Below are 22,914 nucleotides of genomic sequence, written 5' to 3' on the forward strand. Positions count from 1 at the left end.
GAAACACAAGCTTTAAATGACACATTAAACAAGGTGGACTTAATTGATATTTATAGGATATTTCATCCAAAAACAGCATAATACACTTTCTTCTCAAGTGCTCATGGAACATTCTCTAGGACAGACCATATCTTGGGTCACAAATCAAGCCTTGGTAAATTTAAGAAAATTGAAATTGTATCAAGTATCTTTTCCAACCACAATGCTATAAGACTATATATCAATTACAGGAAAAAAATTGTAAAAAATAGAAACACATGGAGGCTCAGCAATACACTACTAAATAACCAAGAGATCACTGAAGAAATCTAAGAGGAAATCAAAAAATACGTAGAAACAAATGACAACGAAAACACGACAACTCAAAACCTATGGGATGCAGTAAAGGCAGTTCTAAGAGGGAAGTATATAGCAATACAATCCTACCTCAACAAACAAGAAAAATCTCAAATAAACAACCTAACCTTACACCTAAAACAGAGAAAGAAGAACAAATAAACCCCAAAATTCACAAAAGGAAAGAAATCATAAATATCAGATCAGAAATAAGCAAAAATATAATGAAAGAAACGATAGCAAAGATCAATAAAACTAAAAGCTGGTTCTCTGAGAAGATAAACAAAATTAATAAACCATTAGCCAGACTCATCAAGGAAAAAATGGAGAAAACTCAAATCAACAGAATTAGAAATGAAAAAGAAGTAACAACTGACACTGCAGAAATACAAAGGATCATGAGAGATTACTACAAGCAGCTATATGCCAATAAAATGGACAACCTGGAAGAAATGGACAAATTCTTAAAAAAGCACAACCTTCTGAGACTGAACCAGGAAGAAATAGAAAATATAAACAGACCAATTACAGGCAATGAAATTGAAACTGTGATAAAACATCTTCCATCAAACAAAAGCCCAGGACCAGGTGGCTTAGCAGGTGAATTCCATCAAACATTTAGAGAAGAGCTAACACCTATCCTTCTCAAACGTTTCCAAAATATAGCAGAGGGAGGAAAACTCTCAAACTCATTCTACGAGGCCACCATCACCCTGATACCAAAACCAGACAAAGATGTCACAAAAACAGAAAACTACAGGCCAATATCACTGATGAACATAGATGCAAAAATCCTCAACAAAATACTAGCAAACAGAATCCAACAGCACATTAAAAGGATCATACACCATGATCAAATTGGGTTATCCCAGGAATGCAAGGATTTTTCAATATATGCAGATCAATGCAATAAACCATATTAACAAATTGAAGGAGAAAAACCATATGATCATCTCAATAGATGCAGAAAAAGCTTTTGACAAAATTCAACACCCATTAATGATAAAAACCCTCCAGAAAGTAAGCATACAGGGAACTTACCTCAACATAAGGCCATATAAGACAAACCCGCCGCCAACATCGTCTCAATTGTCAAAAACTGAAACCATTTCCACTAAGATCAGGAACAAGACAAGGTTGCCTACTCTCACCACTATTATTCAACATAGTTTTGGAAGTTTTAGCCACAGAAATCAGAGAAGAAAAAGAAATAAAAGAAATCCAAATCAGAAAAGAAGAAGTAAAACTGTCACTGTTTGCAGATGACATGATACCATACATAGGGAATCCTAAAGATGCTACCAGAAAACTACTAGAGCTAATCAATGAATTTGGTAAAGTAGCAGGATAATGCACAGAAATCTCTTGCATTCCTATACACTAGTGATGAAAAATCTTAAAGAGAAATTAAGGAAACACTCCCATTTACCACTGCAACAAAAGGAATAAAATGCTTAGGAATAAACCTACCTAAGGAAACAAAAGACCTGTATGCAGAAAAGTATAAGACACTGATGAAAGAAATTAAAGATGATACCAACAGATGGAGAGATATACCATGTTCTTGGATTGGAAGAAGCAATATTGTGAAAATGACTCTACTACCCAAAGCAATCAACAGATTCAATGTAATCCCTATCAAATTACCAATGGCATTTTTTACGGAACTAGAACAAAAAATCTTAAAATCTGTATGGAGACACAAAAGACCCCGAATAGCCAAAGCAGTCTTGAGGGAAAAAAACCGAGCTGGAGGAATCAGGCTCCCTGACTTCACACTATACTACAAAGCTACAGTATGGTACTGGCACAAAAACGAAAATATAGATCAATGGAACAGGATAGAAAGCCCAGAGATAAACCGACACACATATGGTCACCTTATTTTTGATAAAGGAGGTAAGAATACACAATGGAGAAAAGACAGTTTCTTCAATAAGTGGTGCTGGGAAAACTGGACAGCTACATGTAAAAGAATGAAATTAGAGAACTCCCTAACACCATACAAAAATAAACTCAAAATGGATTAAAGACATAAATATAAGGCCAGACACTATCAAACTCTTAGAGGAAAACATAGGCAGAACACTCTATGACATAAAGCACAGCAAGATCCTTTTTGACCCACCTCCTAGAGAAATGGAAATAAAAACAAAAATAAACAAATGGGACCTAATGAAACTTCAAAGCTTTTGCACAGCAAAGGTAACCTTAAAGAAGACAAAAAGACAATCCTCAGAATGGGTGAAAATATTTGCAAATGAAGCAACGGACAAAGGATTAATCTCCAAAATACACAAGCAGCTCATGCAGCTCAATATCAAAAAAACAAACAACCCAATCCAAAAATGGGCAGAAGACCTAAATAGACATTTCTCCAAAGAAGACATACAGATCGCCAACAAACACATGAACGGATGCTCAACATCACTGATCATTAGAGAAATGCAAATCAAAACTACAATGAGGTATCATCTCATACCGGTCAGAATAGCCATCATGAAAAAGTCTACAAACAATAAATGCTGGAGAGGGTGTGGAGAAAAGGGAACCCTCTTGCACTGCTGGTAGGAATGTAAATTGATACAGCCACTATGGAGAACAGTATGGAGGTTCCTTAAAAAACTGAAAACAGGGGCTTCCCTGGTGGCGCAGTGGTTGAGAGTCCGCCTGCCGATGCAGGAGACGTGGGTTCGTGCCCCGATCCGGGAGGATCCCGCGTGCCGCAGAGCGGCTGGGCCCGTGAGCCATGGCCGCTGAGCCTGCGCGTCTGGAGCCTGTGCTCCGCAATGGGAGAGGCGATGGCAGTGAGAGGCCCGCGTACCACAAAACAAACAAACAAACAAACAAAAAAAACCTGAAAACAGAACTACCATATGACCCAGCAATCCCACTACTGGGCATATACCCTGTGAACACCATAATTCAAAAAGAGTCATGTACCACAATGTTAATTGCAGCACTGTTTACAATAGCCAGGACATAGAAGCAACCTAAGTGTCCATCGACAGATGAATGGCATAAAGATGTGGCACATGTATAGAATGGAATATTACTCAGCCATAAAAAGGAACAAAATTTAGTTATTTGTAGTGTGGTAGACGGACCTAGAGTCTGTCGTACAGAGTGAACTAAGTGAGAAAGAGGAAAACAAATACCGTATGCTAACGCATATACATGGAGTCTAAAAAAAAATGGTTCTGATGAACCTAGGGGCAGGACAGGAATAGAGACGCAGACATAGAGAATGGACTTGAGGACACGGGGAGGGGGAAGGGTAAGCTGGGACGAAGTGAGACAGTCGCATGGACATGTATATACTACCAAATGTAAATTAGATAGCTAGTGGGAAGCAGCTGCATAGCACAGGGAGATCAGCTTGGTGCTTTGTGACCACCTAGAGGGGTGGGATAGGGAGGGTGGGAGAGACACGCAAGAGGGAGGGATATGGGGATATATGTATACATATAGCTGAGTCACTTTGTTACAAAGCAGAAACTAACACACCATTGTAAAGCAATTATACTCCAATAAAGATGTTGAAAAAATAAATAAATAAAAGAAATCCTTGTCCAACACATATGGTTCCTCCTACAATAATAGTCCAGAAGCAATATTTTGTAGCTGACCTTTGAGCGAGTGAGTTCTGGGCGAAAGCCACAGCACTGTAGTTTTTGGCACTAGTCAATATCTGTATGGTAGCAAACTTGGCAATATTCAAAACAATGTTTTTTGAACAACTTTGATGTGTCACTGTTTGAGGCATGCAAGTTTTATATGTCACTCATAAAGGACATATAGTATTTGCACATCTTAGTTAAGAAGAGAAAATAAAGATTTCCTAATCTTCAACTATAATATTATACTAAACCTAACTGTTTGTATTACTAACTCTACATCAGATCCTTGCCCTGTCTGGGAAGGCAGATTTGTTTATAAATACACAGAACAGCAGAATGGCATTTGGAGAAGGGCTGGCAGAAGGCATTTTACACACATGATCTCATCTGAGCCTCAGTAGTCCTTTGAAATAGGCATTTCCCACTATTTATGGATGGCATAACTGATGTTCAGTGATGGTAAATAAATATAGGCAATGAGACCCAAGAATAAAATGTTAATCCTGGAGTTGATTATGAGCCTGACTGTGCCCAAACCCATGTTCCCTCCATCAGACAGCACTGATGTACTGTGGATTATCTGTGTATGCTCGAGTGTATTCCCTAAACAACTGAAGCTTACTGTTTGAAAACCTAAACTTTTAATGATTAATTTGTAAGAAAATCCTTCTAAAACCCAACTTCTCTTAAAGGAGGTTATCGTTATGCACATCTTTTAGGGTATTACACTTGCCTTTCTATCAGTAAGGGTTTTTACTAACTGGGATTTTTGTTAAACTATATTTTCCCTCATCTTTATTTTCCACATATGGCAAATGTCTGTATTAATACCTATCTCACAGGATTATTGTGTCAGTTTAATGAGAGACACAGACATAAAAAGTGCTTTGAAATCCAAAAACTGCTATACAAATATTAACTATTTTTTTTTCCGCCACTGAAGTAGAAAGATTTCATCACTAAAAATTTCTTTAGATAGATTGAACAACAGCACCTATCACTGGGTATTTGCATATGTCTCAGTTGACAGCATAGTATACTTCCACTATTTGTTCTGATTGGACAGGAAGGGGTATATGTTGCCCTTTTGTGTGATTGTGTGTGTGCATATGTGTGGTGTGCACTGCGTGTGTGGCGTGTGGCACAGGTATAGCTATATTCTATTTTTATTTATATATTCGTCATGGCAAGGTACTCTTTTCACCTTTTTTTTTCAACACAATAAATAATTATTTCTTTAAGAACATCATCTTTTTCCAATCTTTCATCTATTTCTTCTCTGTGCAGTTAGGGGATTGCATTGCTCCCACATGTACCTTCCAGCTCTAAAGCTCTGAATCCATTACTATTTGTTGAACTCTCTCCAACACTTCCCCATGCCTTGGGAGTTTGTGGTCACAGCTCACTGAATCAAGCCACAGAAGGGATGAAGGGTGACCCAGGATTATATGTTATTTTCAAAGAGTTGATCATAGTTGACATAAGTCAACGAAGTACAGGGTTTAAAAATCAGCTATATTTACAAAGAAACAAGTAGATACACGTGGAATCCTTCTAGCAAAAGCTAATGTCGTACATTATTTAAGTCCTGATATATTCAGTATCATTGATAGTTTAAAATATCCTTATTTGAACCCTTTAGAGCTGACGTGAGTGCTGAAAGAAAGTCAAACACTTTGAAATATACAATAAAACTTCCTTTGGAGATGTAGTATTTGTAAAATTTAAAACACTTTGAGACTCTAATAATTAAGGATTTGTCACCGGCAAAGCCCATTAACAATTCTCGGGAAATAAAAACAGAATCTGGGTAATAAAATAAAAGTCTAACCTTTTTTTTTTCCTTTGTGCTCAGTCTAGTTTCGCTGTTCACAGTGGGCAGCGTGCAGAGGTCTCACTTCGGCACCTTCAGGCCAGAGTTCCTGATGCAAAGCGGCTGTGCCGGTACCTCAGCTCGGCGAGCCGTGGGCGGAAGTTGCGCGCGTAGCGCTCGATCCAAGATGGCGGCGGGGGGCCGTGTGCAGAGACGCTGCACCCGGCACGGGATCTGGAGCTGTGAGCAAATGCGCCTGCGCCAGCCCGCGAAAACGCCTCCTCCCTCACCACTGGCTTGAGCGCTGTAAAGTGGCACCGCTCGCGGCCTGCCGGGGAGCGTGTGCTCCAGAGCGAGAGCTGACAGCTTTCCATTCTCTGGTCAAAGGATAAAACTTTCCTTTGCTTCTGAGCCGAATTCGAGCCCGTCCTGTTGGCTCAAAGGACGCTGGGAACCCTTGCTGAGGCCTGACTTGAAAAGGTGAGTAACGGCTTCAAAGAGAGAAAGATGATTTTACGCTTACCGTGGAAAAGAAGTTTTAGGAAAGGAACTCAGAAGCATAAACATAGAAATAGCCATAGAACTTACCTAGGCTATTTTCATGTTTATAGAAAATCGCCGTTTTCACAAAACTCAGTTCTCTAAAATAGTTTATGGAAATGAGGTTCGAATGAAGCAACATCATCTCACTTTGATCACAAATTTCCAAAGGGGAACCTTTAAATATATGGGAATACTGTGAAGCAAGTTGTAACAATCAGGCTTTTGAAATGTATAAATTGAACTTCAATATACAAGGATAGTTTTTTCCATAGACGAAGAAAAATATCGAATTAAGGCATATCAGCATGAATTATTATATGCTGTGATAAAGGTCACTATAATTTATGTTTTGCCCCTGTAATAGGCACAGTTCATGGAAATTGGGGTCTCTTAAATAAAGGCTCTTTCACTATATAAACCCTTCACTAGAGGACGTGTTAACAAGCTCCTTTTCTCAGCTGTTTCTTTTCATCCCAGTGGATAGGGTAAGGGAGCAGGTCCTGGGATGCACCTCTCCCTTTAAGTTACCTCAGCCTTCAAATAAGTACAGTACTTTCTTGCTCTCAGCCCTGGAGAGCTGGAGGGGCGTGCTGCTTTGTCCCACCTGCTGTTTAAAAACAAAACAAACAAAAAAACACAATCCCCTTTTCTCTAAAAGGTATAGCCAATTTATGAAGAGATGCAAGAAAAAGGAAGTTTTTTGGTGAACTCATGCATGGTAATTGAAATACAACAAAACTGATTTTTTTTCTGAACTGTAACTTTGCAAAATGAAGAACCCCAACATATAGATATGAAAAAATATATCTTAAAAATTGTTCAAAATAAGATACACAGACAGCCAGTATAAACTTAGTCCAATGCTTTATAACATCTATAATTAAAGAGCTGTAAGTGGTGTTTATACTGGTGTCCTTGTAAGACTTCAGAATTCCAAAATGACTTTTGAATTATATGAGTTTTTGTGTTGTGTTGTAATTCTATAATTCAATAATTTGCAAATTCTCTGATATCCTATGCTTGGCTTATCTGTTAATTTTCATATAATCAGTATATTCAATTCCCAGAATAAATAAAAATAATGAAATGGGAAAAATGGGTGAAGGTAGTCAAAACATACAACTCACTTATAAGGTAAATAAATCCTGGGAATTTAATGTACAGCATGGTAAGGAAAAAGAGAATTCTAGACATTGGACTTTACGTGCCTGTGATTAAGGTTTCTTTCAGAAGAATAATGAGAGAGAAATGATAAAAAAACTTTATTGCCTCTGGTAAAGTGGAGTCAGACTTTTCAGGAAGATATTAAGGATAATGAATTGTAACCTAAGAGTTGAGAGTCTACATTTTAAAAGCAGATATTTTTAAGCAACTAAGTTATTAATAAGAGTCTAGCTGAAGTTCATTCTATAATATCATAACTGTGCTAGTGTTTATATTTTAGCAGTGATAGTAAACTAGAGGCTTATTTCCCAAAGTATATCTGATATAAAAATAGCCCTTTTCTTTGAAAGTTGTATCTACACTTATTTTTACTTAAAACTTTTTTTGGTTAATTTTTCCAAGCACATACATTTATGGTGGTGTGTGAACAGAAGCTGTAATTTTAATAACAGGAAACAAAAAGTTCTTCACAAGCTAAAAGTAAGAAAGGTGACATGCATCAATTTTATAGAATGAAAAGGCTCATTATGCATTCACTAAGGCATAGAATAATTAGAGGCATCGATAGCATAAAATTTTGGCTTCTTAATGTTTGCTTAATAAAATTGAATAAGTACAACAATAATATATCAAAAATGTATCAGTAAGATTTTTCTAGATTTTATTAATTACAATACAAATAGATTTTTTTAATAAAGACAAAATGGGAAATTTTTCTAGCATTTACCTTTTATGAAAAAATAGTCTTTTCCAGCATAGGTTTGTTTTTCAAGAAGATATTTCATTGCAGGACTTAATAGACTGGTTTGCTCACATTTTCTGTCAGAATGAAAAAACTCACTCGAATTATAGAGTCTTAAGTAGCCAAAAAAAGTTGTATGTTTTAAGCTGTAGAATTTTATAAAGTGACACGGGGAAGATTAGTTGAAGCAATATATTTTCCTGAGTTTTCCCTAAACAGAGAATTAATTTATAGAGGGTGGCAGATAAATATTCATTCTGCCCAAATTAAAACTATATTTCTGAAGATAATTTCAAATATTTTATGCATAATTATTTATAAAGTGGTTATAGTTATTTGGGAAATAGCTATAGAAATAATTTAACATAAATAATAAACTTCAAGCCAAAGAGCTTATTTTTCCCTTATATAAAAGCTAGGAAAATACATTTGAATTAAAGGCATGCGTGATGCTGTAATCAACATAGTAGAGAACAAAGTGCACAATGTCAGAATTCTGGAGCTCTTGAAGGATGGGGTAAACATGAAAAATTTACTGAGCCATTGGGGGAATTTTGAGTTGAAGTTATGTAAAATTAAAGATTGGAAGGGATATGTACATTTCTTAAAATGTTTTCAGAAATTCCTTAGTAGAAATCTATATCCTTCTGAAGCTGAAAAACCATTGGGAAGCTTTAAAAGTGGAAAGCATAATAAGGAAGTTTTGTTAGGATGTATAACTTTTTGGAAATGGTTAGGGACAAAGGATACAGAAAAACCTTCATTTACAGTTAAAATAAATTTATATCTCTAAATGCCAATTAGCAGGCCTCTCCATTGACTCTTGGTGATTCAGTCTTTAATGAAATCGTAAATGTTTCCCTAGAGCGATCTTGCACATCTCCCCAGAGGGCAGCAAAAGTACCCTGAGATAGATCTTGGATGCCTGCCATGTCCCACCTGCAGCCGAAGGGGTTCTGATTTCCTCAAGCAGCAATGTCCAGGTGGAGGCCCGAACACACAGGGCATCTGGCTTACACGTCATGTATTATGTACATCTGGAACAATGTCAAAGCCATAATTAACACAGAGGCAGATTTTTTCACTATATTGTGGAGCACCAAAACCCCCAGGGTAGAACACATCACCATTTTCTTCTGAAACTTAGCTCTTGGATGTCCAAAATAATGCCAAGTTAAAGGAGAACTGTTATAATTGTTGTCTTCCCTACAGATCTATAGAAATAAAAAAAGCATTTAAATTTAGACATGATTTTTGCATTATTTTATTTACAAATTAAAATTCTGAGAATATTTTGAAGTTTTAAGAAAATTTTGTTGAAAATAAGTTCAAGAAAATTAATTTCAGATTTCTAAAAAGAACTTCAGTGAGGCAGAAAATATAAATTAAAGCAAATTTTAGGGAAAAAAATCTAAGATATTTCTGCTGCAACAAAAACCTTAAACAAATAAAAGGAATTTATCAAGCTAATTTGTTTTAAAAACAACATGATAGTTACATTGTATTTATGCTAAATATATTTATTTTTAATGATGCTCTAACATTGTAGTTAAGGGATCTAATGATGCGAAGAGCTTATCTTTTCTGGTATTTTGTTTTGATGATAAATATCGATACAAAATATCTAATCAAAAAAAGTACTCCAATGTCATTAGTACAATTCTTCCAGAAGAGTTAGTTCATTCACACTGATCTATTTTATTTTCATTGTTGAATTTAAATAGTTATATATCACACATTATTTTCATGCAGTGAGGATCTTTGTATATCAGTAATCATTTCTTTTTTGGTTTATAGTACTTATAATAAAATGTCAACAGGATTTTTCAGTTAAAAATTTTAGATAAATTTTACTAGATGCTACAGGAAACAAAGGTTAAAGGGAAATGGACTCTAAAATCATTTTCAGAAGGACTGTAATAGAAATGTATTTCTTTTATATGTTGAATTTCTCAACCGTTTTGGAAAATTTATGAAATATTTAGTGCTCCTGAAGAGTTGTTTGACAACTTAAAAATTACTTTTCACGTAAAGGTGATTCCAATTCAATAAAATATAAAATGAAGTACAATGAGAAAATAAAACCCAGATAACATTCAACCAAAGAAAAGAAAACACTAAAATATTTCTATTTCAAAATAGTAAGGTGAGGTATATTTAGTTTATGGTCCCTCATGATCACACTGAAAACAACTAAAAAAGTGAAAGAATAAGAAATATAAATAGGGCTTCCCTGGTGGCGCAGTGGTTGAGAGTCCGCCTGCCGATGCAGGGGACACGGGTTCGTGCCCCGGTCCGGGGGGATCCCACATGCCGCGGAGCGGCTGGGCCCGTGAGCCATGGCCGCTGGGCCTGCGCGTCCGGAGCCTGTGCTCCGCAGCGGGAGAGGCTACAGCAGTGAGAGGCCCGCGTACCGCAAAAAAAAAAAAAAAAAAGAAAAGAAATATAAATAGTGGTCAAAATGTAAAAAGGGAAGAGAAACATTAGCAGACATTTCCCAAAGGATCTATATAAGAAAATAAATTTTCAGAGAAACGTAAGATTTCCAAAAATTGTTCTCCATTCTGAGAACTTTCCAACAATTCCTCTTTAAGTGAGAAAGGAGAGAGAAAAAATCAAATTGTAATAAATACAAGGGCTTAAGTATGGAATTATAAGACAACAGAATGAGATGACAGGTAAGCTGGCAGACATCAGGAAAGAAATGAAAAAAAATTATAGACACAAAAAGCACATAAGAAGTAACAGAAAACAGAATACAGGAGCTAAAGCAGTTATGTACATGGTGGACAGGCTGGAGGAAAGGAGACTGGAAAATCACAGGTATATTATACAGGATAATAAAGAAGGCAGACATTAGAGAGTCAGCAGGTCAATACTGTATGTTCCTTACAAATATGACAGAATAAATGAAAAAGAAACATTTAAAGATAAAACAGAAAAGAATACCTGAAGTGTAGGTAGACCTGAAACTGCAGTTTGAATCAACCCTCCAGATCCCCAGAAAAACTGACAATAATCAACTCCAAAATTTATGCTGGAAAAGGATGTAAATTCAATGGCTGAAAAAAGAGTCTACAACTATTTAGGGAGGAAAAGTCATCAAATAGTAGAAAATATCAAGTCACTCTTAGAATTTTCTACAGCAACATTCAAGGCCAGTTGGTAGCAGAGGTTTGCCTCAAAAATTCTAGGGGAAGCTATCAACCTCCAATTTTGTACTAAGTCTTTGAATACAAAGTCAAAATACAGAGAGTCCCACAAATCCAAAAATTCTCAGGGATATGCAACCTAGAATATTTTTAAAAATCTAGTTTTTTCCTAATTTCAACCAACTCTGAGATATGTCCACAATCTTACATGCAGGCAATCTGGTGTTCAGTATCAAGTATAAGACACTTCAAACATAAGATTATTTACCTGACAATTAAACAAGCAACCTCATGATGAAATTCATCCAATCCACAAAGGAATCAAAATAAAGAAGTATGCAAAGAGGAGATGTGGTAAAATGACTGATGCTGAGAATTAAACCCATCTAAATAAAACAAATTATATATTTGAACAAGATGTAAATGCAATAAAACATGACAAGGAAAAAATAATGCAACCAATGAAAATAGGCCAGTGGAATAGGGAGGTAGAAGGAAACACATATATGACTAATAAAAATCTCATATATATAGCATGGAATCAACCTTACAGTATTTAGAATATAACCATGCGGTTTAAATAAAACCACAATGACTTCAAACTCAATATAGCTATCAGAATCCCTTCTTTCAATCTCAAAGAGATTTTTAAAGGAAGACTATCTCCTGTAGTAAAGAAACATTTACACGAAATTCCAGAATCCTTTCAGTGTCACTTGAGTTTGTATTTCTTGTCTTACATTCAATTAAAATGGGATGTAATACATTTTAAGCATGTTTAATGTAATCTTATAATCATGAAATTATTTCATTCTCTGGTTCTCAGCGTCCTCATTCATTATCGGTACGTGTCCTTGCCCACATGTGTACTTATTTATGGAAGCATGGATGCCACAGCCTTACACAGATGATTTCTAGCTGGCAGGGTCTTATTGCTTTTTTGTCTCCCTTTTTATAGACTGATATTTTAACAGAGTATATTATCTTAATAAATCAACACAGTCTTTAAAAAATGTATTAAAAACACACCCTGATGGAAGAGTGAGGAAAAGAAATAAACAGACCATGGAGAAATGTGAAATCACAAGTGCTTAATAAAAATAAGGGGTGGTGTGTGGGAGGTTTAACCTCAATGACAGCTAACTAACTAACCAACTAAAATTTTAAAAGTGAGAGATTATATTTTCTCATTTCAGAATATCTTCAAAGGAAAAACCACAGTAATAAATGCCCGGAAGACAAAGTCAAATGTGTATTGGGAACGTGAACTATACAAACTTCCAAGAACAGTCTGGAGATTTGAATTCCAAAAGGTCTGGTGAGTTTACATCTTTTATCTATGCAATTCACTTTCGGAAACAATCTACAGAAATAACATGAAATGCAAATAAGGGACTGATGCTTGTAGAGACTCATCCTTGCATTGCTTATAACACAGAGAGTAGATGAAACCTATTATCTGCCTAAGGAAACATTTAATATTGATGTATAAATATTCCACATGTATGACATACTACCATACAGATGTTAGAATTGATGTGTTCAAGAATTTTTTAAGGAGTTGAAAAATACTTGCAATGTTAGGTTAAATGTGTTTTCAAAATCAAATGTTCAGTATGATTGCAAAATATATACTTTATATAATATATGTGCTAAAATGTGTGTGTGAGTATGGGCCTGAAGTTTAATATGTCAGTATTTTACAGTGGTTTATTCTATATTAATGGATTACGAAGAGTGACTTTTATGCTTTTCCTAATTATAAATTTCTTTATGTAATGTTTTTATTTCCCAAGCTTTTAATTATGAGATTTATTATTTTAGTAATCAACACTAAAAAGTACATCTAAAGATATCTGATATATTTTAATATTTTGACATACCTTATAAATGCTTATCTCGTTTACTCTGAGATGAAAATTTATGTAGGTAGTGATTATACGTGGGTTTCTCATGAGGTAAAGTGTCCCATCCATTGGAATATTCTTTTACTTACATTTATTTTTGATGGTCCATTGTATATATGGTGTAAAGTTGCACACTTTTTTGTCTTTGTTAATTTTTCACAATTTTGCCTGGTGAGAAATCTTACAGTGACAATTCAAATATTCTTGTTAAATATAATGATAATTGAAGAGTATAAACTTTGTGGCATGTAGATGGATTTTATTTTTGTAAGACTTTGTTTCATGAGTTAAATAATTTCAAAATGCAACTAAATGTTCAAAGTTAATAAAGTAGCAGTCCAGCTTATATATATAACTACTATACTCAGTGTTAAAAGGTACCACTTTTCTTTTTCATTTATATGGAACTGCAAAATTTCCCACTATTTTCATTTGTAAAGTGATTATTATAGTTTTCACCTACGTACCTTGCAGGGATGCTGTGAGGATTAATGAGATCATTCTTATAAAGAATTTGAGTTCCTTGGAGATGGGAGATATAAAAATGTTATCATTATCCTGTCATTCATATATTAGCTTGCTCACTCTTTCAGGACCTCAAGGTAGAATAAAAAAGAAACAAATTCTGATCCACAGTGAGAAATATTTAATGAGATTTTAAAAAACTTTTTTTCATGTTTAATACCCGTGTTTCCCAGAGCTTGATATATTAAATTTATCTCAAAGACCTTTTTGCATACCAATTTGATGTCTTTTACCTATAAACCTGGGTTGTTTTAGGTTAAGTTTAAAGTGAAATCAGATTGCATCATTTTCGTTTGTTTGAAATGAAGTTCACTACCTTTGGCTGAATTAATGTATCTTAAATTTAGAAGATTAAGGTATAATATTATGCCATGAAGTAAAAGAAAGGCCACATAGGTGACCACAGCTCAATTAAATTATGAGTTCACTTCTTTGTTTTCTAGCATAGTCATTACTTCCTTTGAAGTTTCCTTTTAATTTTATGTGTTCAAACACTCTTAGCAGTTGAATTATCTATCAGCTGTAAGAATGAAGTATGTCTTTCTTATAAAGCCAAGAAAAATAAAACCTTGGTTGGAGATCATTTGTTGAAGCTGAGCTGTATTTTTTCCCAACTGTTTATTGCCATTCCACAATTTCTAAGAGTATACAGGCTCACCTTGTTTTACTGCACTTCACTTTATTGTGCTTCATAGATATTGTTTTTCTTACAAATGAAAATTTGTGGCAACCCTGTGATGAGCCAACCCTGTTGGCACCAGTTTTCCAATTGCGTTCGCTCACTTCCTGTCTCTGTGTCACATTTTGGTAATTCTCACAATATTTCGATCTTTTTCATTATTATTATATATATGGTGATCCGTGATCGGTGATTTTTGATGTTACTACTGCAAAAAGATTATGACTGGCTTAAGGCTCAGATGATGGTTAGCAGTTTTTAACAATAAAATATTTTTAAATTAAGGTATTTACATTGTTTTTATAGATATAATATTATTGAACACTTAATAAACTACAGTATAGTGTAAGCATAACTTTTATATTCACTGGGAAACCAAAAAACTTGAGTGACTCACTTTATTGCAATATTTGCTTTATTGTGGTGGCCTGGAACTAAACCCGCAATATCGTATATATACAGGTCTGCCTGTATATATATCTGAACTGTGGTACTATAGGCTGTCTGTCAGAGTGCAAATGTCCCCCCAAATTGTATTACATCAATTACCAGCTCATCAGAAGTGTTATTTAATTCTCTGTAATAGATTATTTGATGTATACTAGAAAATATAAAGTTTATCAAGAAAATTTTGGAAGAGATTTTTTATTTACCTGTTACTGCATCCGTAGGAGAGAGTTGCATATACTGATTAAGATACTGCCAAGTAAAATGAGATTAAAAAAAACTTTTTTTGCTAAGATTTTAGACTTCCTCATTAACAATGCACTGACTGCAATCTTTACAGAATCTGACAAACTGTAATATCAATATGTCTCAAGGTAATTTTCCTCAAATACTACTAATGAATTTTCATACATCATCTCAGATATTTTCTTTAGTTACCTTAGATTAACAAACAAAAACATTTAAAAATATCCTCAAAACTCTTACATTTTGTGTTTTAAAATTTTATGTAAATGAGTTAAATCTTCATAAATATTACATGAAATTTTTACTGCATTGTTTGTTTTCCAAAAACTTGTTTTGGAGTTTCAGGAAATATTTTGCAACCAGTACGGCCATACATTAATGAAGTATGTTAGCTAGTGCAACCATAAATTAATATGGCAGGAATAGAACTTTGGCAATATTTTTAAAAGTTATTTCAAATATGCGTCTTGATTTATGCTGTTAAACATAGTGTTAACATTCTGGTAGAATTTTATAGTCTTTATTTTACCAGCCTCGTTTATCTATTTATTTTAAATATTTTTAACTTTGAGAAATTTCAAACTGACAGGAATATAGAAAGAATAGTAAAACAAACAATTTTTATTTATTTATTTATTAACTTTTTATTTTATATTGGAGCACAGTTGATTAACACTGTTGTGTTAGTTTCAGGTGTACAACAAAGTGATTCAGTTATATATATATGCATGTATCTATTCCTTTTCAAATTCCTTTCCCAATTAGGTTGTTATGGAATATTGAGCATCGTTCCCTGTGCGATACAGTAGGTCCTTGTTGGTTATCCATTTTAAATATAGCAGTGTGTACGTGCCAAACTCCCTAACTATGCCTCCCCCCTCCCCCTCCCCCTGGTAACCATAAGTTCGTTCTCTGTCTGTGAGTCTGTCTCTGCTTTGTAAATAAGTTCATTTGTATCTTTTTTTTTCAGATTCCGCAAATAAGCGATATCATACAATATTTCTCTTTCTCTGCCTGACTTACTTCACTTAGTATGACAATCTCTAGGTCCATCCACTTTGCTGCAGATGGCATTATTTCATTCTTTTAATGGCTGAGTAATATTCCACTGTATGTATGTACCACATCTTCTTTATCCATTCTTCTGTCAGTGGACATTGAGGTTGCTTCTATGTCTTGGCTACTGTAAACAGCGCTGCAATGAACATTGGGGTGCGTGTATCGTTTCGGACCATGTTTTTCTCTGGGTATATGCCCAGGAGTGGGATAGCAGGATCATATGGTAGCTCTATGTCTAGTTTCTTAAGGAAATAAGAAATGTCACAGTTTGAAACTTTTGTTACTTTTTTCCCCTCTCTGTTTCTTTTACACACACACAGGCATATTTTCAACTGATGCATCTCTTTAAGAATAATGACATCCTCCTACATAGCTAGAATATATTATACATTAGACTATCAACATTAATTTGAAAAAAATCACGTAATATGCCGTGAATATTCAAATTCCCTGAATTATCCTCAAAATATCTATGGAAACTTTATTTTCTATCCAGATCTAATTAAGATTTGCATATTACATTTGATTGTAATTTCTCTTTATTCACTTTGGGTTAAAAGCAGTCTGCTCACATTTTTCTCTTTTTCTTTCCCCTGAATTTTTTGAAATCCCAGTCAAGTTCCCATAATCTGACCAGACAAAATGTCCTGGATTTATCTGAGTATTTCTTCATGACAGAAACATGTTAAACATTAATGACAAAATAAAAATATAGGTGATATAGTTATGGCATCATCTTAATGATTGTATCTATTAGTGATGCAAAGTTTGACCACTTGATTAAATGGATGACCATGGAAGTAGCCATCATAAGGCTGTATTTTCCCCATTATCCTTTGTAATTAGTGATTTATTTGTGGGGTGATAATTTGAGACCATGTGAATGTTCTAGATTACGCAACTATTTTTCACCCAGTAGCATTAGCCTCAGTGAATAATCTTGGTCCGAGTTTGCGATATAGTGATATTCTAATTGTAATTTTCCCTGTACATTTATTAGCTTGCATTCTGTTTTCCCTCTTTTCTTTTCTTTTGAATGAATATTACTATATACTCATGGATTTCTTTTTAATTCAGTGTGATGTAATTCATTGTCATAAATATTACTTTATGTTCAACTTGTCCCAATTTTATGAGTATGAGAGCCTCCAAATTAGCTTCTGTTCTGTTTTGCTGTTTTCATGATTTTGGGGATTTTGTTGTTTTCATGATTTGGGGGGTTAATTTTAATATTCCAAATGCTTTATTTTTATATAATTTATAACATTTATTAAATTGTTTCACATTAATTATTACTGTTGGTTGAACTATGGAATAAGCAAAACATGATTGTCATCTTTAAAGAAATAGGTTTCTCACACTTTGCTTTGATGCTACAACTTTGGACAGAATTTTCATCGCACATTTATATCATTAGCAATAATAAGCAAGTCTCATTTTTGAATTAAGATTTCTATTCCAGAAAAAGAAATTGTTTTTTAGTTTATAAGGATTTTTTAAGCTGTATATATTTTCCCCAATATCAGATATTTGGCTTAGTGTACGTTTTCCATGCAATCCCTTCTTATTTTTACTCAGTAGATTCCGAAAGCTCATGTTTGCTGATTTACCATTAGTCATCATATAGAGCAAGTTAAAACCACAATAAGATATCTTTCAACATCCATTTGATTTCCCAAAATTGTAATTACTGATCCCGTCAAATTTTGGTGAGTATGTCTGGCAACTGGAACTCTCATATTCTGCCTGTAAGAGTGTAAAATTGTACAAGTCCTTTAGAAAACTGTTTCTTATAAAGTTAAGCATCCGCTCACCACACATCCCAGGAATTCTAGCTTCAGGTATTTCCCCCCAGAAGATGAAAGCATATAACGACACAAAGACTAATAAACAAATATTGGTAGCATTTCTTTTTGTAGCAGCCAAATACTGGACAGTTTATATGACCATTAATGTATCCATGGATAAACAACTTGTGGTCTACACAGGTGGAATAAACTAGTGATACTCCCATCAACATAAACATAAAAAGTATTATACTGAGAGAAACAAGTATGCGTATATGGTTACACTCATATGAATTTTTTAAAAAGCCAACTACTCTTTAGTGACAGGAAGAAGAATACAGGTTGCCAGTGGTGAGGGCAAGACTGATTGCCAGATGGCCTGAGAAATCTACCTGGGCTGTTGGAAATATTCTATACCTTGATTTCAGTGGTGGTTACCAGAGTATATTCATTTCTCAAAATTTCTCAAACTGTTCTTTAAAAATGGATATCTTTTGTTGTATGTAAATTATACCTCAATACAATTATTTTTCTAAAAAAGAAGAAATAAACCCACAAATACAAAGAAAACAAAGTTCATGTAAGTTTCTTAGTATTCCTTATAATAACACAAACTAATGAACCTATCTTTGTGCATAGAAAACTGTCCGTCAATATTTATTAATTAACCTAACATTTTCCCCATTAATTTGCAAATGATACTCATAAATCAAGTTTCTACATATATTTTATCAACCTCTGTACTCTTTTAGTCCATTCCATTAAGTTATTTGTCCGTCCCCAGTGCCATTTCCAAATTATCCAAAGTGCTTCAATTTCTAGTAAATATTGATGCCAAAAAAGGTAAATCCCACCAAAGTGCTGTTTTCCTCTTTATTTTTTCCCTTCTCTCCACCTCCTTTTCTTCTTCTCCTCCTCTCCCCCTTCTTTTCCTTCCCTTTCTCTTTCATATCTTTCTCTCCCCTCTCTTCTTCCTCCTCCAGTGTCACCCCTAACTTACTTAATCTCTGTCACTCTTTAAAATATATATTTTAATAGCTTGCCAAAGGCTTGTATGTTGAAGAACCAACATTTGGCTTTCTTGAACCGTGCGTTGTTTTCTATTTCATTCTCCATTTAACTTTTCATCCATTTCTGCCTTTATCTTTATTATTTTCTATCTTTTCTACTTTTTTTTCTAACTGTATAACTTAAATGCATAACTCATTACTTTTGAGGCTTTCTTCTTTTCAAAACTAAGCCATTCATCTCTTTTTAAGAACTGTTTTAACTGCATTCTAAATTTTCAATGTGTGATATTTCCATTATCTGTCCATTTTAAATATTTTTAAATGTCCACCATAACTTCCTCTTTGACTCATGAGTGTCTTAGAAATATTTTCCTTGAGTGTCCAAGTCTATAAAGCGTGTGTAACTAAATTTTCAGAAATGTTCCATTGAGAGTCAAAAGTAAGCGTGTCCTCCTTGGGTGTATTTTTATTCATGTAGTCACTAGGTCAGGCTTTTTTGATTGTTGCGCCAGTTGTAAACTATTGCCTCTTCACTCCAAACCCACACCTGGAGCCCCGTTTGCAGTCCTACGACATTTTTCTCTTAGCAAATTGCATGGTGTTAAGTGACAGTAGTGGAGGCATGGAAGGACCCTGAAGGAGAAGAGCTCTTCTTTGTGGTTCTGGAGAGCTCCTCCCAGCAGGCGCTTGCAGTGTATGGTAGCCATGCACCTATGGCCCCTTCTCATGAGAGAGCTTCCTCAGCACGTGCCTCCTCAGTTTTTCTCTGATCATAAACTATTTTTGAGTATTTTTGGTTTATACTATGTTTTGTGTTCCATACACGAATTAGATAAGGTTATTATTGTCATACACAATCAGGTTTTGTTTATATTATTTACAATAATATAAACGTCATGCACATAAGCTCTCCTAGTTATTTGTCATAAATTTCTCTTTAATCTTGTGGTCATTGGGGACCCACTGCAGGGATTTTAAAAATACTTGACATAATTGGATTTTTTGTTTAAAGTTGTACAACACTGAGGCAGCTATGGGTATAAAAAAGGAAACCAAACCTCCAGTTATAAGATAAATAAGTCCTAGGGATGTAATGTACAGCTTGGTGACTATGGTTCCTAATACTGTATCATATATTTGAAAGATGCTAAGAGAGTAGTTCTGAAAAGTTCTCATCACAAGGAAAATAAGCAATTATATGTGGTGATGGAGGAGTAGAAGGACCTCAAAGAAGCTTGTCTTTGGGTTGACACTTCAGTTCTGGCTTTAAGGATGGTGTTGCCTTAGCCATTCTGCTTTAAAGTTTTGAAATTTAAAGAAGGTAGCTTTGGGGACATACATTCCTGTTAAAGGCTGCTTTTTCTTATGTTTTCCATTTTTTCCTTCTCCTTTTGAGTTTTGACCTTCAGTATGCTGCAGGTGATAAAATACAAGTTTTTCTGTATATTTTATAACATGTTTATAAAGAAAGAGTCTTCTACATCAGCGAGAAAAATGTTTTTGAAGATTTTTTTTGAAAAATAAATATAAAATTATAGTGATTTTAGACTCATTTAAGCTTCCAAGCACTGCAAAGAAAACTGTAAAATTCAAAATGAAGAAATCAGATATTCAGATCTTCTGACTGTAGTAATTTCTCACCTTTCACTTACTCAAAAAGCTTCCTGTAATTTTAAGTTTTTGCCAAGTACATGTCTTTCAACTTTCACACCTACAATATAATCCAGATGGAGGATTTATGCTTCTTGAATACTGAAGTAGATCTATACCATGTTACACAGTAAAGTCATTCAAGACAGTAGTTTGATATGAAACTGAAAAGTTTAACAAAATTCTTTCCCCTCTACATACTTTAGTCTTGAAACAAAACTGGCCAGGACCTGAGCTAGTTTATTCTTCTGGGAATTTATAACATCACATTTTTCTCAATACTGTTTGGAAGGGATACTTTCTCGAAGACGAACCATTTCATTAGGGAAAATCCCTAAAGTTTCTAGCTACAAGAGTAGAAAGATTTATCAATTAGGCAGATCCTAGAGTGTTAACATGAATTCTTGCCTCCACAACTGTTACCATATTTCTATCATTAAGAAAAAATTTGGAATGTGCCCTCCTTCTCTTTTCTGTTGCTGACAGCTTTATATCTCGATAGAGATAATAATTCATAGGTTGAAAACCAAGGCTGCAAGTTACGTTGTTTTCTACAAAATAGATTCTGTATGAGGAAAGACACATTTTTATTTGGTTTTTATTCATATGTTTTGTGTGTAGAGCCTTTTTTGTTGGTATGATATAGTTTAATTTTCTTTTTTGTGAATTTTATTTGTTTTATACAGCAGGTTCTTATTGGTTATCTATTTTATACATATTAATGCATCTATGTCAATCCCAATCTCCCAATTCATCCCACCCCCCATGCCCCCCCACCCCTGCTTTCCCCCCTTGGCATCCATACGTTTGTTCTCTACATCTGTGTCTCTATTTCTGCCTTGCAAACTGGTTCATTTTGGAAATGGATTTGAAAGAAAAAAATGAAGTTTAATCAGGTGGTGTTAAAAGAATCACAGTCAGAAACGTGGATAAGAGTTAATCTTAACGTATTTACAATGAGTTGCAAACTACCTATTGAACAGGGTAATGGTGGAATTAATGGTGGTTTATGAAGACTGTTCTAGCAGTTGAGTGTAGGATAGATGGTGTAGTATGAAATCATATAATTTCCAACCATTACTTCCGAAGGATTATTCCCCACCTTGGCAAGGAATTGTGCCTTCATACAGAAGTTCTGGCCCTAGAAGAAAACTGAAGGTCTGGTTCTGGGAAAGGCTGTTCTTAAGTTCCCAAAGTCAAAGATGCTTGTTGAAATAAATCTAATAACAACTAGGCTATATTAAAACTAATTTAAATTATTTAGAGGAGTAACCCAATGACATTTCAGAGAGAGCAAAAAGATGAAGGATGGAAATGAAGATAGAAAAAAATTAAGAGATAGTATGGATAGCCTTAGAAAAGTTAATACCTGAATAATAGAAATTCTAGAATTACAAAAAAAGGACATATAACAGAAAACCTAGAATTTGATAAATAAAGTTTACTGAATTTAAGAAAGACTGGTGTGAAAGCGTTCAAAAGAACATGTCAGGAATGTAGAGTTACAGATAGAAAAATAAAGCGATATTGAGTATCACTGTTCTTTCTCTGAAAATCTACATATTCCTTGGCACCCCTGTGAGTTTACTGCAGCATGCCAGGGCCCATGGGAACACTGCTTGAGAACCGTGACCTTACAAGGTTGCAGGCCAAGTCATCTGGATTTGATATCCAGGTTGTGAGTGTATTTTTAAAAAACACTACCAGTGCCATTTTACCACTTGTGGAAAAGTTGTATAATAAGATCTAGATATCACCCAACGCAGACACCTAGAAAGTATGCAATGATGCCCAGGCTTCACACGTGCAGTGCTATGATATCTTCAAGGGAAAAAACATGCCAGGATGACTAGAGCCTTCTACAACAATATGTTTCTCCCTGTGGATGTATTTGAGGTAAAACTCAAACAAACAAACAAATAAATAAATAGTCTAAGAATAAAGATCAAAACAGAAACAATCCCTCAAAGCCTACACTTAGATATAAAAAAATCTCCCTTTTAAATAAGTCACTTGGAGGAGATAGATCTCAAACATTATTTTATTCAGCGATAACAAAGTCAAACTCAAATTGTAAACCTGGGAAGGGTGCTGGAATATTTGGAAGTTAACAGACATATGTGGGTTCCCAATTTGCTTCCTTATACAAGTAGGTAAGGATGTGAGGATGAAGTTCATACGGAAACAAAGGTTGGCAAAGTATGGCTGTTGTGCCGAATCCGGTCCTCTGTCCA

General features: G+C 34.6%; 2 long non-coding RNA genes across 2 annotated transcripts in view; one reads left to right on the forward strand and one right to left on the reverse strand.

Annotated features, from left to right (window-relative positions):
* Window positions 1-5,897, reverse strand: part of LOC307176884 — a 47,197-nt gene extending 41,300 nt beyond the window's left edge. The window contains exon 1 of the long non-coding RNA XR_013824931.1: window positions 5,788-5,897. This is a non-coding gene — a long non-coding RNA (uncharacterized lncRNA). The remainder of the gene's footprint in view (window positions 1-5,787) is intronic.
* The window catches only part of LOC307176883, a 214,145-nt gene continuing 197,047 nt past the window's right edge, over window positions 5,817-22,914 (forward strand). Inside the window, exons 1-2 of the long non-coding RNA XR_013824930.1 lie at window positions 5,817-6,249; window positions 12,567-12,688. This is a non-coding gene — a long non-coding RNA (uncharacterized lncRNA). The remainder of the gene's footprint in view (window positions 6,250-12,566; window positions 12,689-22,914) is intronic.

The sequence above is a fragment of the Stenella coeruleoalba genome (assembly GCF_951394435.1).
Source record: "Stenella coeruleoalba genome assembly, chromosome: 18".
Classification (NCBI taxonomy): domain Eukaryota; kingdom Metazoa; phylum Chordata; class Mammalia; order Artiodactyla; family Delphinidae; genus Stenella; species Stenella coeruleoalba.